The 19,135-nt window shown below is 34.4% G+C and overlaps 1 protein-coding gene across 4 annotated transcripts in view; it reads right to left on the reverse strand.

Annotated features, from left to right (window-relative positions):
• LOC105219966 (division abnormally delayed protein) overlaps nt 1–19,135 on the reverse strand; it is a 279,272-nt gene that overhangs the window by 10,682 nt on the left and 249,455 nt on the right. For 2 of the 4 annotated variants that reach the window (XR_008471102.1, XR_008471101.1), the window contains one exon: nt 6,707–6,850. The exons of the other annotated variants lie outside the window; for them this stretch is intronic. The gene's annotated coding sequence lies outside the window, so the exon portion shown is untranslated. The remainder of the gene's footprint in view (nt 1–6,706; nt 6,851–19,135) is intronic. 4 annotated transcript variants of the gene reach the window in all.

Consider the following 19,135-nt stretch of genomic DNA (forward strand, 5'->3'; position numbering starts at 1 on the left):
TTAGTCAATTAGAGTAAAACTACTGTTCCCACGTTATGTATCGAACTTTCCCCTATACCAACCTAGTATTATGTAAGATTACTATTCGTACTACTAACTACTTAATTACTTTCACTTGATCAAGAGATGTAGTGGTTACTAGAGTCATAGCTCGGTCTGCACAGGTCCTAAACTAACTTTTTAGATATCGCTTAACATAATGCAAATAGCTTAAATTACATTAACTGATACCGATTTACTATATAATCAGTAAAATCAAAAACATTTGGTTATACTTTGAGTTTCAAACATTTGACCTACATGTACATAAATATCTTGCTCTGTAAATATTAAAAACTTTTTGTATGTCTATCAAACGTATAAGCCTCTATAACCAACTCGCATACACCCGTGTTTATTTGAAAGCTTGCGGAAGCGCACAGCCACAGAGCAATTAATCTAAATTCCATGTCTCTCAGCGTAAGCACCTTCATTAAAAATTTAATAAGTGAACACTTGCCGTTGACACAGATACAACAGTAACAACAATCATGCTGCCCACATGCATATACAAATACATTGGTATGTTGGTTACTGCGTACTGGTTGGCGGCTCTGTGCCGTCAATTGCTGTACCAAATGTTCTAATCGTCATTTGCATATTTCGCACATTTGCCTAAACAGGATTAGGAGCAAATGAGAACGTCACTGAAGGGAGAGTTTGTGAGGTTATGTGCGCTTAAATATAATTAAATATTGTACTATATTTGTACGAGTGCAGAAGTTCAAAGTTCACTTAAATGAACATATTTATTTAAAAGACTGTCGGTTTCTTGCAAAAGAAATATAAGAAAAATGTTCATTTGAGCTCGAATAGAATTGAAAAAACTCTGTTGGTATGAATACTGTGTATAATAAATATTTTTGTATATATAAATACAAAAAAAATACCTATTACAGTTATCATTAAAAAATTTGTATGAAAGTATTAAAATTTCAATGAAAAAAATTTGCAGCTTGTCATCTTTGGTTATAGAGCTAGCAAATACTTTCAACAACATAACTAGTTTGAGGAAGAAAGAATTCATAAAACTGTCTCTAATTCCAAACACTTTTTTTTATAAAAACAAAAAAAAAATGTTGTCAAATTACACCAATATCAGCCATTGCAGTGAGGCACCTTAGGCAATTTAAATGAATGAATGGCGAGTGGACGTCAAGGCGTATACGTAACATCTGCCTAGAATAAATTTACGAACAGCATGAATGCTGTGTAACAACTGGGCAACAGAACAACAACAAATACAATAACTATAACAAAACTTAAGAGCACAACTGTGTATCAGAAGAAAAACAACAACAATAATAATAGCAAAAGCTTATAACAGCGAACCAGAAGAAGAACCACACCAATAACAACAACAATAACAGGAATCATAACGCATGCAAATGGAAATTTATATTAAATTCAAGCAGGAAATTGCACATTTCATACACTTAATGCTAATATTTTTGCAGATTTCACGTTGCAGTGAAAGGCGAGTGACCGAGGGCGTGAGGATTTCAATTATGCCCACATGGCGTTGCAAATGCAAAAGCTTAAATTATTCATATGGACGTAAGTGTAAGTGAAGTAGAAGTTTTTATTTGTCGGCATGCAGATTACTCGACTTTTCCACGGATTAAAACTGCCTTTACTCACACAAATGGACATTAGTTGTAAGCAGTGCAGCCCTTTGGTACGAAGTGTTTCCGGTTTCACTTTGTTTTCATTTGCGTTTTCCACTACTTTTGTACGCACCGCTTTGTAATGATTATTATTGCTCTTGAACGCCGAGAATTACATGCGGAGAATTACACACAAACAAATTGCGTTTAAAGCACTGCTTTTAGCTTTCGAACACGTTTCGGCGCTTAAGCGAGGAAAGGCAATATTCACAAAAGTTTTTCACGCTTTTGCCGTTGCGTTTGTGTTTTGCGTACTTCTGCCTCAAAGTGTTGCAATGTGTATTGTTGTGAACGCCTTTGCTTACTTCATAAGGAGTTCAACAAAACGAATTCTTCACACACGCAAACACACTCGCATATGTGCGTACGAAAAACGAAATGCTTTTTACTGCATTATTTGATTACTAAAAGGGGCGCGTGGCAGCATTGTGCATGCAACTTTGACTTTCCCACATTGTTGCACGTTTTATGAACTATTGTTATGAGCTTTGCTGTATATATATTTGTGTGTTTTTACGATATTAACTACGCACACACATGGTTAGCATATTTTCCCAGCATTGCAAAAAACTTATTATATGTCTACGCATCACCACTGCCTCCAAGTAATTCTAATAATTGCCTCTATAAGCCCTGTACGAAGAATTAAGACTACACAAAAAATTAAATTAGTGAGGCGCCCAAATGTATGCTACAGAAATACGTCAACAAGGAAAAAGAGTGCTAAAGAAGGGTAGTTTCGATTAAGTAAGACCTAAGTAATATGCATAGCACTTTCTTCAAAAGTAACTGGCGTTAGTGGTACACTAAGTAAGTCACTTTTTGATCAAGGGAGTAAAGGATACGGCTGATGACTAATACTTTTTGAAAGCCTGTGGATGATTCTTTGCTTGGATATCTTACTCAATCTCTATAATAGTTTACCATGTGTTGCCTACATTTCGGCGTGCAGTAATTACTAGTGCGCAACGCTATTGTAACTAGTGCCCACTTCTACTGCAAAAAAAAACCGAAAAATTCTTGTATGACTATGGCAAATTGCATAAAAATACGAATTATCTAAAACTATTGCCTCAAGCTCTCACACCAGCTGCTAGCAAACAAAACTCCGACAAATCGCCTGTATGACCCGAGATAAAATATTGTGTCTGTTGGTAACCAAGCATTTTGCACACACACACATATGAATGCAAAGGCATGAAAAAGTCGTTTGTTGGCGTTTTATAGCCAACATTTTGTTTGGAATTGCATTTGGTATACAATTGTAGCTTAGCGAATATTTTAGAAAATGTTGCTGACACTTTGAAATGGATTATTTGCTGCGCCAGTGTGGAAACAATAAATATAAGCCACAAATACATGTACATGAGCATATGTTATGGTAGGGAGGTAGTCCGTAGGCATGAAGGCTTTAGTAAAAACCTCTGTTTTTTTTTATTTTATACATACATATAAACATATTCTTGGCTTAAGGGATCAATTGGTGCTATTCCCACGTATCTGTTGCAAATTGCCCTAAATCCGAAATGAAAAAGAAAAGCTTTCGAACTTCGTTGGCTGTGTAGAAGTGCTTTGTTATTATATTCTTAGGATATATTCTTATATTCAACAATTTGTATCTATGTAATACTATACATATATATAAATATTTCCAACAAATTTTCAGAGGATTATTTCCGAAACAATATATAATCCAAAATATTGACAATTAACTAATTTTCTTTCTATATTCATTCGGACACTTTTCGGAGTCACTTCGATATTTCCCATATTATATTTTTTAAAATATGTTTTAAATAACGAATAAATATCTGTGAAATTTAAGTTACTGAGTTGTTTAAATTACTTAAAGTATCATTACATAATATGAAGATAACTGGGAATTGAAAAGCGATACGATGTAAACTTTTCATGATTAATTTTAATTACATTAGATTTATTATAAATTACAATTGCAACGATGGAAAAACAACATTTCAAAAGCAACATTTTGTAATTACCTCAGTTCGCTTAAATGATAACTACTAATACTGTATTATGAAAAGTAAAAATCACTCAACTCTTTTTACTCTCTATTGCCTCATTTACAAGTTGCTTCCACAAAGCAACTGCAATCTCGAGTTGTGTTTACAAATGAAATTGCATGAATTAATTGTTGTTTATCTAAGAAATAATCCGATTTCAATTGCTATTACTAAACGCCAACAACAACTACTTGAAAGCAATATTCATAACGTTTAATGAATTTAAAAAATTTGCTAATGACATCAGTAGTTTTCAAAACAAAAGGAGAATAAATATTTCGTTGAACTGGATGTGAGAGAAGGCTACGCCCACAATCAGCACATTTGTGAGAAAGAATTCAACTATTCGGTGAGGAGGTGGCTGACAATTTTTATAAAATATAAATTTCCATTTATATCTTTGCTTGTGTGTAGGTATGAGTGTGTGTAGTCGCCTGAAGCATCAATCAGATTTCAATTTTATGATGATCACGTTAATTAATTTATTTGAGAATGACATCATGCGCGCATGTTTGCTTATTATTACAATTGAAGTACAAACCATGGCTTTGCTAATTTATTTGTGTATGAGTATATGTGTATGTTTCTACAAATAAATTGAAAATAAAATAGAATTACCGAAAATAGCAAAGCTATGAAATAATTGACAATAAATAGCAGTAGGCAGATGGCAATTAAGCCAAGATTTCATTGTCGTTCAAGTGTGTGGCGCCATGATCATAAAGAAAGACTTAGCGGGTGGGTCGTAAGGGGGCTTAGAGACATTTGTGCAAAAAATTTAGGTGTGCTTCTAGATGTCTGTATGTATCTCTCCAAAATACTAGAAATTCATAAGTTTTAATGCTTCTCAAGTGCCGTTAAACCTTCAAAACTATTATTATGTGCATATGGGTTTATAAGTGTGCTAATTATATTTAGAACTTTTGTAACAAAAAACAATGAACAAATAACAGAAGTGTAATAATATATGTAAATATATGTCTGTATGTATATATTTATCGTTATGCATATAAATGTGCTTAAATAGGGTAGACACTAATTGAAATATGGTATTTTTTATTTTTTTTTACTCACATTCGCACGGCTTATAATTCGAAGAATTTTTCTATCTCTGCTGACAGAGTCATTTGTAACACAATGAGCATTACAAAAAAAAAAAAAATAATAATAATAACAAAGCAACAAAAAATAAATAAAAATACTATAAAACATCCAAATGTATATATTTGGGTATGTCTGGTAATTCCGAATGCTTGTGGGTGTCGATTTGTAATTATTTCACTATAACATAGAAGATGAAAACAAATGCAACATAAATACGGGGAATGACATGAATGCATAACAAAACATTCCAGCTGGTCGAAAAGCAAAATAATAAGCCTAATGAAATATAGTTAAGAGTAGTGCATGGTAATTGAAAAATCCTCATTTGTTTAATAATGCGCATACATAGTATAGGTATATATATGGATAAACATATACAACATATTGTTATTTGCTTTTCTAAAAATTACTAACCTCAATATTTGTTAACATGTGCCAAGCGAATAAAAATTACTTTTAATGGTTATTTGAACTGCATAGGTCTTCAGGTGAACTGTACAACATTCTGAATCTGGTGCTATTGTGATATTATAACTAGGATATTATACCCACAGATTTTGATGATGGATGATGAATACTAATAGGTTAGTCATTGAGTAATTTTATGAAATTTTGGAAATTATTTTAACACATTTTTTTAAAAAGTGTCGAAAGTAAATAGCCCGACTCGCATATTAGGTTATGATGAATTTAACTCCGGGTTCTATAATAATAATAACAAAAGCTCCTTAATGGCTACCCATATTTCTTATTCATTTGTGGGCATTGGAATAAATGCAATATGTTCAAAAATAATACCGGATTCAAATAGCATTATCGTTAAAAATCCCGATATGTCAGCACTCAACAAGATTCATAAGTAACACAAGACCAAAATTGTTTGTGAAATTGTTGCCTTTATAAATCTCAGTGAGTATGTGTATGTATGTGTGTAAATGCAACAATGTATGCGTGCATTTATTTGCACCAAAAATGCTAATGACTTTGATAATTCGGTTAAAATGTCATAAATATACGCACCGGAGCGAGTGCCAACATGCCAATTCATCCAAACAAATGGCAGCAAAAACAAAAATACACAGACACACATATTAATCTGTTTGTTTTATGTACGAGTATGTGTTTATAAATTTTATTTATTCAAATCACAGCGCAGACAAAACGTTGCATTTCTCTTCATAAACCCTTTTTAGTTATAAAATCAAATGCTAATGTTTACTTTTTGGCAATGCAAAGGCAAATAAAATAAACAATTTAATGGAAAAAATTCGTTTTCAATAATAATATTTTTCAAAACTTTTCAATGTCGAAAAGAAATGAAATTCCGAAAATATAAAAATAGAAAAACTCATTTTCGAAGATAATTCGTTAAAATCAGTTATCGTAAAAAATACATTTTAGTAAATAATTTAAATTTCGAAACTTATTCAATTCTCGAAAACTATTTCAACAAAAAATAGTACATGCAAAATTTAGAAAAAAAATTGTGTAAATTCCGCATAAAGTGAATAATATTGAAACTTCGTTTATAAAAAAATATGAATTTCGTAAATCTTCAGTTTTCGAAAAATAATATCTTATGATTTTTCAGTACCTTTAATAATTACTGAATTTTCAATAGAATAGAATATAATTTTCAATAATTATTATTTTCTTTTTTTTTAACAAAAAATAAATTTTTGGGAAAAATTAACTTTTGACATACATGTGTATTGATATTTCGAAAAATTTTCCATCTTAGTAATTAAAAAATCGTTCGAAAATTATTAAATGATCAAATCTTATTATTTCTTTGATGTTTGAATAAATTTAAAAAAATGTATATTTCGAAAAATATTTAATTTTCCATTTCTTTTTTTAATTTTGACTCACTTTGAAATAGATTCGCCGTAGATTTGAGTATACCGCGCAGACTATTGGTATGGTGATGCAACAGACGTTCAAATTCGCCGGTGGACTTCTTTCTCAACTAAAATTCGGTTGCATTCGTACAGCAATGGCCGCCACAAAGAGCACCTGAAAGAGTAAACGGAAATAATAAATAATTTGAAAGGAATAATTTTTATGTAAGAATATAATATTTAATGAATACTCGTATATAAATTTATATAGATACATATATATATATGAATGTAACAAATTATATTTCGTTCCATTCAATAAAATTATAGATATAAATTCCAAATCAGAGGCTTTCAAAAACAGTATGAGTTTGCGCTCAATTCAACTGCTGACTTTTCATAGTAAAACCGCACAGGAGAAGTGGTACTTGTCATACTACATAAATACTCATGTAGAGCGGGGAAGTTTTTTGAATGGCTTTGCACTCATAAATTCTTTTTTAATTGAAAATACACAAATATTTTGTTTGGATTAAATTCATCTGTAATTGCAGTTGAAAAGAGTTTGAGTATTTTTGAAGGAATGTTGTGTGTGATTAATTTTGATTGGTTTTGAAGCATTGATAGTGATTTAAATGCGAAGACCCCTCTTCTCGAGGTCTATATAATCGGGATGATTCGATGAGCCAGTCGAAGATTGAGTGCTGAATGAACATTAGATAATTAAATCTCAGGATTCTGTTCAGAGTCAATTCGAGAAACATACTTAAATTTCCGTTTCTAGAGAGTGAGAGACCAAAGTTTTTCGTAAAAAAATGATGAATTGCATAATCATTTCAGCAACAGACGTAGTATATTTTAAAAAGTGAATTGTTTCGCACCTCAACGGCTTCCAGCTGTACAACAAAAAAAAACTACTAGAATAATGACAACCTCGCAGTAAACTATTACAACAAGAAAGCTACAACTATATATCCCTGCATTGTTGTAGCCTTCATCGCTTTTCACACTCAGCTGATGCGTGGCGCTAAGCTTCCGGGCTTTGCGAGCAAAAACGGAATGGGCGGAGATGCCATCATTTGCGAGCAAATTGAAAAATTCAGTAAATGCGGATACACTCACACAATTAAAGTTAAATATAAAAGTAGAAAGTGTTGCACGCAAAAATAGAGGAAACAAGAAGAAGAAAAGTGCGAAATTGGAAAGGTGTCTGCCGCCGCTTGGCGCCAATCGGTGTCAAGGTGCGTGCATGTGGGTGGGCGACGGTGTTTTTCAACTTTACTGCCAGGCACGTAGTTGCCACACAATGCAGCTACAACTTTTTTTTTGACATCGTTTTGGATTATTTCCAAATGTCACTGCAATATGTGGCACATGCAGGCGCCATTACTTTGCAATATAAAGGTGCACATATGCACACTCGGCACTTCACTTGTGCGGCAACTAACTGCAACTGCAATAACAACAATACAACGAAACACCAAAAATACTCGAGCGGCCTTTGTGAGAGATTTGCATGATTTGCTTAAAAAGTGTTGCTGCATGCAACACTGCGTCCACTCGAGTTGCAACAGGACCATCACATTGCAATTTTCGGCAAAAGTGTGTGAGTGCACAGTTGTTAACTGTGACTGAAGTACCGGAGAGGCGTAAATAATAAATGGCGGCAAAACACTTAACCTTGGCCGAGCAGTAATGACTAACGAGGGAGCACGTTTACAACAGTGGTTTAATGATGATGCTGTTTTCTAAGAGCTTACATTTGCTTATATTTTCAGAGCAGAAATCCTGAAGAAGCGTTAGCGTGTTAAACATTAATGGTCTTCGAGGATTTTCAAATCATCTCACAATTCTTAAATAAATTCAGAATTTTGGACCCCGGTCCATTTCTCAGCTAGATTAAATTTAGATTTAAAGGATTGCTAGGTTTATAGGTTTTTAGGTAAGATACTACGACATGCCATCAATGTCGGGTCGGATTCCAAATGATACCAGTGATGGAAATCGCATTTTTTCCGTTAACCATAATATTTATAATCTCTTTCTATAAATATATATATATATTGACACGATCGTTTACGAACACTATGAAAACCCATATAATTATATTGTTAGAGTCCTTAAATCAACGTTCTTTAATAGAAAAGTGTTCCATAAATATTTGTGAAATTTCACAGTCTCCTGCTCTTTCAAAAAGCTATAAACCGTGTCAATCACAGGAAGGCGACGGAGATGCTTTCTTCCTTTTCAATCACTGACTTATTCAAGCAGTAATCAATTTATTATTCCACCAAAAAATTATTCTGTGCTTGGCAACAATTGTGGCATGTTTTCCGCCTGAGTGCTGAGAAGACCAACGAATCGCCAGCTGGTAGGCGGCGCGTTGCAAAGCGATATAACCTGCATTCGGACGACGGCAGCTGACACATATCACACCACAATGCCTATCGGCTGCGGTTGCTAGGATATTTTGTAGGTTTCGGCATCTCAGAGTCGACATTTGGCAATCGTAGCAAAATACAACATGACATTTGAATTGAATTTGGAAATCTCCTTTGAAACTTGCAATTGTATATGTCGTTTCTGTTTCTAAACGCTACAAATTGTTGTGATGTTGCACATACTCATGTGGCAGGAATATCTGAATCCGTATCTGTGTTTTCGTTTGTTGTTGTTTTATTCGGGCACAAAACATGAAAAATGCAAATATTTTGTTGTCAAAGATATAGAAAAAGTTCTTTTTGTAGTTTCTATGCTTGGCAATGTTTTGTGTGCATTTTTCATGCAACTTTTACAGACATTCGGTCAGCAATATCATGAGCAACATTGCAAAGTGGAAACGTGCAAAGGCTCGGGCAGCCGTAGGTAGGAATTTAGGCAAGACCTATGTGCCATCTATTAGCACTGCGGCCAAATATTGGGATTGGAAACTCCGAATATGATCTTCAAGAATTAAAAGCAAATAATGACATTTTGAAAGTGACAGAAATTGTCATACATGATCTCGGACGTTATTCGGTCTTAAGTCACAGCTAATGACACATACGATGATTTTCGCTAAAAGTTCGGAAAACTTCAGCCAAACTAAGCCCCAATAAGAAATTGTTTTATATTACTTTTTAAAGAAGCGAGTATATGTACTACCCTGTTAATATAATTTTTGAAATATTATATATTTCTTCGTATCAGCTTGTCGAACCAGAAGTTTGCAAGTCAGTCGCCGTCTTTTATCCATTGCAAAGCCAAGTGAAAGCAAATGAATTGCTAAAGAGAAGAAAGTGGAAAAGTAAAGAGCTTAGCAGGAGCTCAAAGAACGTTTGGTATTTGTATCAATCCAATGTACCGGATATTGAGTTGGTATGTGCTTCCTAATTTCGTTTTCTTTATCAACTTTATTGCATTCGTTTGCGGTTATTTATGCAGAAGCACACTTCGCTTTTCCTTAGTCTCTTTGGCCTCTGTGGTTTGGCAGTTGGCAAACTTTCGAGGATACACTCACAGCTTAGTGACTGAGAAAATCAACGGGTAAGTGTACTGAGTCAGCAGCGTAGGGATTGTACAGGTGGTTAACAATTTTTTGATGTTTTCAGTTCGAAAAAAAGTTTATAGGCGTCATCGTCACAATCAGTTTCGAAGTTTAGCACAGTCATATTGGAATACTGATAGAAGAGTATTATGTTATATTTTTCACTTTCAAGATCGCGGAATATTTTGTGAATTTGATTAGTCAATGCGGAATAATAAAAACGGAGTTGATTGAGAAGAGTTTTGTGAATTAGAGTAGGTTAGAGAGCGTGAATATTTATGACTTTTTATTCGAGTAGTAGAGAAGATATTAATTATTCTGTTGCTGTTCGGTAAAAAAATACCTTTAGTAGATGCTTCAAAGGATGTCAGTTCTCAAATTGCTAAACCATAAGTTCAGTATTGCTCTTTCACGGGCTGGTTGACTAGAAATGGGCTGGGGTATGAAGAATGGTACAAATTGTCTAACTTTAGTTTAACTCTTCCAATGTTTTACCGCGGTGCTACAAAAGTTAATCGAGTAGAGTAGAGGTTTGCTTTGAAAAGTGGAAGGTATCCTTATCAAATTCAAGCTTGTATTGAGTTATTTAAATATAAAATTAAATTAAATATATTTTCCACTTTCCTTAAACTTCTTATTTAAGCGTTTTAAATGTAAATAGAAATGCTTTAAAAATATTCAACTCTGGCCGAGCATTGCCAACTGTCGCAACACATTTGCTAATTGGATTACAAGCGGTGAGTGCACTTGGCTTTAGCGCGCGACATTGACACTTCGTCGCTGAACTGTGTCACTGCGCACATGTAAAACATGTAGATAAATTGCATGGCATGTGCGCCTCAATGTATGCTTGTGTGAAAATGTTCCTTTGTCTGCTTATTTCTTTGCATTTACCATATAAATATAAGCCGTTGTGTGTACTCGTAAGTAATTAGGTTCGAAAAAGCAGTCGTTGTCGCATAAAATTTGACCATACGCTGAGTATGGAATATGGTTGGAAATTTTTAAAAGACTTTAATTTTTTTAATACTTTTCAATATTATTGGCATTAAATTTGTTTAAGTACTTGTTGTTGGACCAGTTCATTATATTGTAAGTTCGTTTGATCTTAGGTTTCCACGGCTAATTTGTTATCTGCCACATGTTGGGGCACATACACCATTACAATAATTTGTGTATATTGCTTGGCCTTCCGCGAAGCTTGTTTCACTGTTGTCTTTCCGAGTATGTCAGCAGCAGAAGTTAGCAGCTATTCAATTGAAAGCGTTACGTATTGCACGTTGCGCGTTGCATGTTTGTGGCAATTGCAAACTGAGCGTGGTATAGTAGTTGTGGATAGGCGACTTGCGAACGCCACAAATGGTAGGTGCATGCCACAAAAAAGTCCAAACAATGCAGGCAAAATAATAAAAGTGTGGCAACAACAATAAAGCAGAAGCTCGTTTGGAAAGTGGAAGAAGCAAATTAGAGCGTTCCACTTTTGCACACGCGCGCAAGGACGAACAAGCGCATGAAAGCGCGAGTCAACGAGTCGTGACGTGAGGTAGTCAGCGGCAGTAACAATATACCGGGCCAACAACAAAACAGCCATAAATGCTGCAAGTGTGTGTAGCAACATCATAAAAGTGGTACAAGTCAACGTGGGCGCACGGCACTGTGGAAGGATGTGCTGCAACTTTAAAGTGGCACGAAGGCTAACTCGAACACAAACACTTGTAGTTGTTCACACCAGCGTGCCTTATGGCAGTCGACTGCGCGATTCACCGCAACTCCACAAAATCTCTCGCCGCAGCGCGCGATTGTGCAACATAATTTGAATTCTGCTGTTGCGGCAAGCGCAGCCACAACAACTATTGGCATTAACAACAATTGCATAGTTGCAACAACAAATGACAGCGCTATTGTTGCGTGTTTTGTTTACAAACAAACAACTTTTTGGCGTGACAGTACGCGGCAGGACCAAAACAAGCACGCCGCGCCGCACAACGCGTATACAAAAACGCGCTTGTGTGCGTAACAATCAGATTATGAAGCATTTATGACGCGATGTTGCATGTATGGCAAGGTACAAGAGCAACAAATGAGCGCGTCGGCACACTTTTGCAACGTTGCCACCGTTGCAATTTCGCGCGCCTTTTGGCAATCCATTTTGCTATTTCATTCATCCATTCATTCATACGAAATGAGCTCGTGCGCAAAGTAGAACGCGCATAGCCGCAGCGGATGGCGTCAGGGTGTTTGTTGCTAGGTGACAGGAAATGCCTCGGTTGGCGCACTATTAAATATGCCTCGGTCGCGAATACACACATTGCGTTGACTAACAAATGAGCAGCGGAAAGGTTTCGCGTTGAATAACCGTAAATGCCGCTATGAGAAAAGCTTACATACATAGGTGTTTAGTGTGTGAAATTTGTTGAAAATAAAATAATGGGTGACGGATCGTAGGTTAAATTATTATTAACATTGGTACTTTGTTGATTGTTTTTTGACCCCTGATACCACTTATTACCTTTCTTGAACAGGATTGCTATTATAGAAACAGAGAGAGTGAGAGGGAAATAAAGATTGAGAAAGCGAGATAGGGAAAGAGCGAAAAATGAAGCTAGACAGAGAGAGGTGCTATCAAAAACCAGAGAGAGAAAGAGAGAGAAATAAAGGAGAGACAGAGACAGAACAAAAGAGAGAGGGCTATGTATGAAGAGTGAGTCATGCAAAATTCTCATAGGATCCTGTTGCTAGGCACTTTTTACATACGGAACTCATATGTCAATGTAGAAGAAAGGTCTGAACTGAGGATTGAAGTCAGTTGTGTTGAGAGGACAAATTTAGGATTAAGGTATAAGATTTAGACATTTCCAAAAACTAATGTCTCATAATTTTGGGTGCTTTACAGAAAATGGACAAGTCTTTCGGCTGTGATGTGGTGAAAATAACTGGCCACAGTTCTTTTAATACACGACAAATTACCTTGTTCGACTTCGCTATTGTCAGATGCTGAATCGACGGAAAATTATTTCATTTGGTCAAGATGAGGAGATGAGTGGAAATTGGTTTCAAGAAGTATGACTCTTATTTTTAATAACTTTAAAGAAAGTTTAAAAAGTACTGAGCTTATAAAAACCTTTCTTTGAATAAATAAAAATTTATTGATAGTACAAAGGATTTCTCATTTTCTCAATCAAATATTTGCCATAAAACTTTTAATCGCCATGTAAACACTAATCGCCAGACAACTTTTCCTATTATTTCCGCTTATTTGCAATTTTAAAAACTATATTTTCGCACATATATGTATGCTTATACACACACTGCTGACAACTTTTCTAAATAAGTATCCGCATACACCACTAAGCGTTTTCATTAGGCGCTATTTGTTTGCCTCCACTCAACACTAACAATTTGGAATGCGAATATTCCGCCACACAGTCTGCCATAGTTTGGATTTCGTTCACCCACATATTGACACACTCCTCACACACTGCCTTACGCAAAAATTTTGGTATTTATGAACGTATTGAGTGGGTTATTTGTTTAATTCTATGTATGTATCTGATCGCTGATGTTTACGTACGCTAATGATGCTATTAAAGTAATTGAAAGGTTTTTAATTGCTGAATTTATGATGTAAGAAGTGAGAGTATGTGTGTGGTAGAGAGAGTCAGAGAGAGAGGGTTAGTACATATCCTGTCGGAATGAATGATGAGAGTTTTGAACTGACAAAATTGTGTGCTAATTTGTATCGGTTTGAGGTAGTCTATAAACGAGAAATGAATGATCGAGATAAATGACATTCTTAAGGTAGAAAGATATATGAGTTTCATGAATAAGTGTTAAATCCATTTATTTTCCTACAGGGTATGAAGAGATTGGGGTATATAATGAGGGTATTTTGAAATAATAAATGGCCTAATAGAAAGCGAAGCTTATTCATAATGCATAGAATCTGCTGCACTTGTAGCTTAGCAGCCGGCCTGGTGGTGGAACTAACTATGAGACAGCAGGCGTCCAGCTGAGCAGAGTTGCCACTGACAGAGCTTATGTGCACAGAGCACGGTGCAGTGGTAAAATCAACATATAGAAAGCTATGCAATTATTCAACACGGGTGGAGGGGAGTACATTTATTTGTTGCATAAATGATGGAAATAGGCGACTTGCATTTTCCATTTCGAATTTTGCCATCATCCACCTTATGCAAGCAAATGCATGCCACAGATATTTATTAGTGCATATTTATGTAAGAGTAATTTCACTAATTATGCTGCTGGCTTAATTAGGATTCTGTGGTCGCATGCCAGTGGTGCACAAACACAAGCACACAAATAAACATACATATAAGCCGAGCAGACGCCCAAATCTTGCAATAGCAGAGGGTGGGTGTGGCAGCAGCAACGAATAATAGTGCACTTCAATGTAAATGCGATTCATTGTTCATTATAAAGCGCATTTGTGGTGGGAGATTTCGGAATTTTCGAAACAAAATAACCACACTTGTGTGTGAACCATATTTTGGCTGGGTTTGTTTATTTGGCCATTCGTTGAAATTCTGTGCTCGATTTGGCAAATATTTATTTGGCTTTAATCAATGACATTACCATAGCATGTATTTCGGTTTTGATATCATATTAGTGAAATTCAATGAACAACACGAAAGCGATGACAATGAGAGAGTGACGGCATTAATTTAAGCTGAGGGCTTGCATTACTAGAGTCTCGTTAAAACAAACTCGTGTTCACTATAAATAATTCAAAAAAAAAAAAATAATAATTTTAAATTGTTTTGACGGCTAATTTTTAGTGACTAAGTCCATTTCTAACTGTTTGACGGTATTAATAAACCAAACCGTTGTACTTGAGGAAAATCAATGAAATTCTTTGGACCAGAAAGTTACTTAACGTGCCTAATGATTTATAAATTTGTAGGGGTGATTATATGTAGGAAACAATATTTTAATTAACTGCTTTATATTAAAATTAAGTCAAAGAAGTTCGAGCAAATAGGTTCTGCAATGAAAATAAGACGATCTGGAGCATTTAGAAATTAAATGGATCTAGGTCCTATCTTTATATATTGAATATGTCGAGTAAACAATGCAATAGTCTATCACTGCATATCAGTTAGTTTGTATGAAAGATATTGTTGACAAATATTTAATTATCTAGTTAATAAGATTCACTGAACTACACTGTAATAATACTATTTTTCATTATTTCCTCGAAAATAATATTGGAATCAAGTGATTTTTCGACGATCTCGAGTTCTGTAAGACTTTAACACTCTCATTGTTGTTCTGAGCCATTGCTGCCGTTTGGGAACCCCCTATTTTTTATTTACGACGAAATGAGTTTGCAATTTATAATATATCTTCCATAAGTTCCCACTTCCGAATCTAGTGTATGTAATGTAATACGTTTTAATTTACGTTTTCAACACTCGTAATTGTTCGTAAGTGTGAAATTGCGTGTAGAAATGTATATTACAAGAAAGTGAAGATCAATGAAAATTTGTATACTTCGCAGCACCGCATGGATCGACAGCAGACAGATGGGTCGCCGCATTTAGTATGCTAAGGCAGTGCATTCGTTGTTGAATTCCGCACAATTTGAAGTGAATCGAAATGGTTTGAATCCAATATCGAAGGCAAATCGAAATGAATTGCGCAATCGCACATCAAGCGATAAATGCATGTATGTAAATATATTGATGGTTACATATGTACATATTTACATATAAATGGCTTATAATGCGGATGCTAGGGATGGCAAATTTTTTTTTTAATCGATTAAATAATCAAATGATTAATTGCAAGATATAAAAAAATAATTGCAATTAATTGCAATTAATGTAAAAAAATCGATTAATCGATTAATTCCAATGTTTGCAACTTTGCGTAAAAATAAAACCAATAAAACATAGGAGACTACATTCTTATTTCAGACATTCAAATTGTGTTGGTATATACACAAAAACAAAAACGGAAATAAAATTAAAATCTCATATTAAAAATTCATTTGTTTTAGCATAAAGGAAAATATATTCATTGAATATATTCAGAAAATTTAGAAGTCTGTTCAACCAAGTTTGAAGAAAAAGCAATTTTGATAAACTTTTTGTTGTCAAACGATTGCGTTTTTCGGTCGCAGTTGCACCCGCTTTTGAGAAAAGCCGCTCAGCTGGTACTGAGGTACCAAGTAGATGACAATACTTTTTTGAAAGTCCGTACAGTTTGGGTAAACGGTTTTCATTTCTTCCCAAGCATAAATAGTGTTTCGACATAGTTCTAATACCTGACAATTCAAATAAAAGCTCAATTCATCTTGTGGAGATACCGATTGCTCCGACTTACCACCAATTTGCAGGCTACAGTTGCATGCTTTAATTTTAAATGCTGCAACATATTTGATGTGTTATTAGAAAATTTTAAATTTTTGCAGCGAAGTTGACATTTAACGTAGTTATTGCTTATTTTATTAAAAAAATGTCCACACTTCGCTTTTAACTGGCGCCATTGCTCTTCAAACAACTGAACGTAAAATGCGTTTGACTTAACTGTAAATGCAGTGTTACCAGACATTCATTTGTTGATATTAAACTACGTTGACATATTAGAATTTAACTATGTTTACACCGTTTCCAGTCATTAATGACTGATGCGACCAATTTCGACCCTTGTACGCTAACTTAGATGAACATAAAATGTATTAAATTTCAAAATGCAGTTTGCGATTATTTTGCAATTACTCGAGTAATAGTCGAGTAATTAGAAAAGGTGTTTCGATGCAATTAAATCGTAAATTGAATGAAAATAATCGATTAATTTAATCAAATGATTAATCGTTGCCATCCCTAGCGGATGCATATTGATAAATATATTTATGCATATGTGAGTGTTTCTTTGTGATGTATCTGGGAATCTCATGCAGCATGAGTGCGCTGAATTGGAGCCGAACAGCTGCAGGTCAATGCAGTTCGCCCCCCGGCCGCACCCCAAATTTATTTGAATTGCTTATTTATACTAGAGTGTGTGTGTATTTGCACTCATTAATAAAATAAATGTGTGAAAAATGAAATAATAAAAAGATTAATGAAAAATTGTTACACATTTGTATGTCAAGCAGACAAATGGAGAACTGCAGACAGCAACAACAAGTACATTGTGCATATATGCATTTGGATATGTATTCATAATGTGTGTGCCACATGTGTCGTGCAACAAAGACGTGCTTTGTATTATATTCATTTCATTTTTTCCACAGATTGTAGTTATGTATGGAAAGCGCATACGCAGCGCCCAACCTTTAATTGCATTGTAACACACAATGAGTGAATGTTATTGATCGTTTGATGCGATTCCATTGAAATGTTTTGAATTTACGGAAAAACTTTGTAAGCTATATAATATTACTAAAGAATGCATTGTAATCAAATGCAAAGAAATCACACTTTGACCTTCACATGTGTGATGTGCATTAGAAATCTGAAGCGATATTGGTCATAAATGCATTTCTGACCTTTGACATGATCTTTATGATCTCAAGTATCAAATTATTTAGTTTTACAATTTTTTAGAAACTTCGCGGCAATACATTTCATGTTAATCTTCTTATTTAAGATATCCGCCTCTTTATTGCTGCCTGTCAACCTGTCAACCGAAGAGTTCGAATTTTCTATAAATATCAATGTAACAACAATAGTTTTCGGTTAATTTATGAATTAAAACTTATTTGCGGCTCAAAAATAGAAGAAAAAGTTCCGCTTCCTCTTTGAGTTGCACACATGCCAACCTTTATTTGCTGATTACCGATAAATAAGTTGACAATAATTTCAATGTTGAAACAGCAATAGAAATATAGTATTAGAAGCTAAAAAAATAGCTGCAAGATTTAGGCGGCCATAAATTGCCTCAGAGGCAACGTGAGCTATATTCTGAAATGTTTACATATCCTTTGAAATCTGTATAAATGTGTGAGTGAGTATGTGTCTTCGAATGTAAACAAGCAGTGCAGTCTTGCTTAAATAAAGATACTCCTGCGTTATGCACTTGAAGGTGTAAAGTCGATTGCAATCGGCTGCAACGGCAGCCACAAGTAGTTGGTTGGTCTACTGATCGTTTGATATGGTTGCTCTCATTGTTTTTCTAACACTTGAGCGTTCATACGAATATCAGCGATTTCGTTGACGTATTGACAGTTTCAATGTGCCCTTTTGGTGATGATTACTTTAATCAGATATATTCGTACAGGTACAGGTAAATTTGTATATGGTAAATCAAGTAGACTATGGACTGGTGACGAAATGGGTGTATTTGGGTTAGTAGTGCCAGTAACAAGTGAAAACTCATTACAAAAAAATTTCCAATAAATAGTTTGTTCTGAATACTATGAGGTACTTACTACTACTGGTTAGTAGTGCCAGTAACAAGTGAAAACTCATTACAAAAAAATTTCCAATAAATAGTTTGTTCTGAATATTATGAGGTACTTTTTATGTCAAGAGGTTTGTTTAAAAAAGTTCCCATTATCCAACTATGAATTTTATTAATTTTAAGGTTATTTGGTTCTAGAAAAATCATAATTGCTATAATTGTATGTGAATGGCAGCATTTAATTTTGAAAGAGATATCTCTAAACTATACTAGTTTTATTCTGGAAACTGTATATAACCCTTCGTTAGGCGAGTACCTATTTGTGTTTTCTATACCAGGCTTTCATGGAACTATTCTACTTCTAATATGATTTCACTGTTTATCTGGCTGAGGGTATAAGTATGTATGTACATATATGTATATGTATATATATTTTAAAGTACATATGACCCCATATAAATAGCAGACTTTGTGATAACATGCATTTATTGGAATTATAAATACCGGCATAGTACTGCAAGTTGTCTGATATTGTGTTTGTAGATATTACGCTATATTCTATTGTGGTTT

This window comes from Zeugodacus cucurbitae, chromosome 4, assembly GCF_028554725.1.
Source record: "Zeugodacus cucurbitae isolate PBARC_wt_2022May chromosome 4, idZeuCucr1.2, whole genome shotgun sequence".
NCBI lineage: Eukaryota > Metazoa > Arthropoda > Insecta > Diptera > Tephritidae > Zeugodacus > Zeugodacus cucurbitae.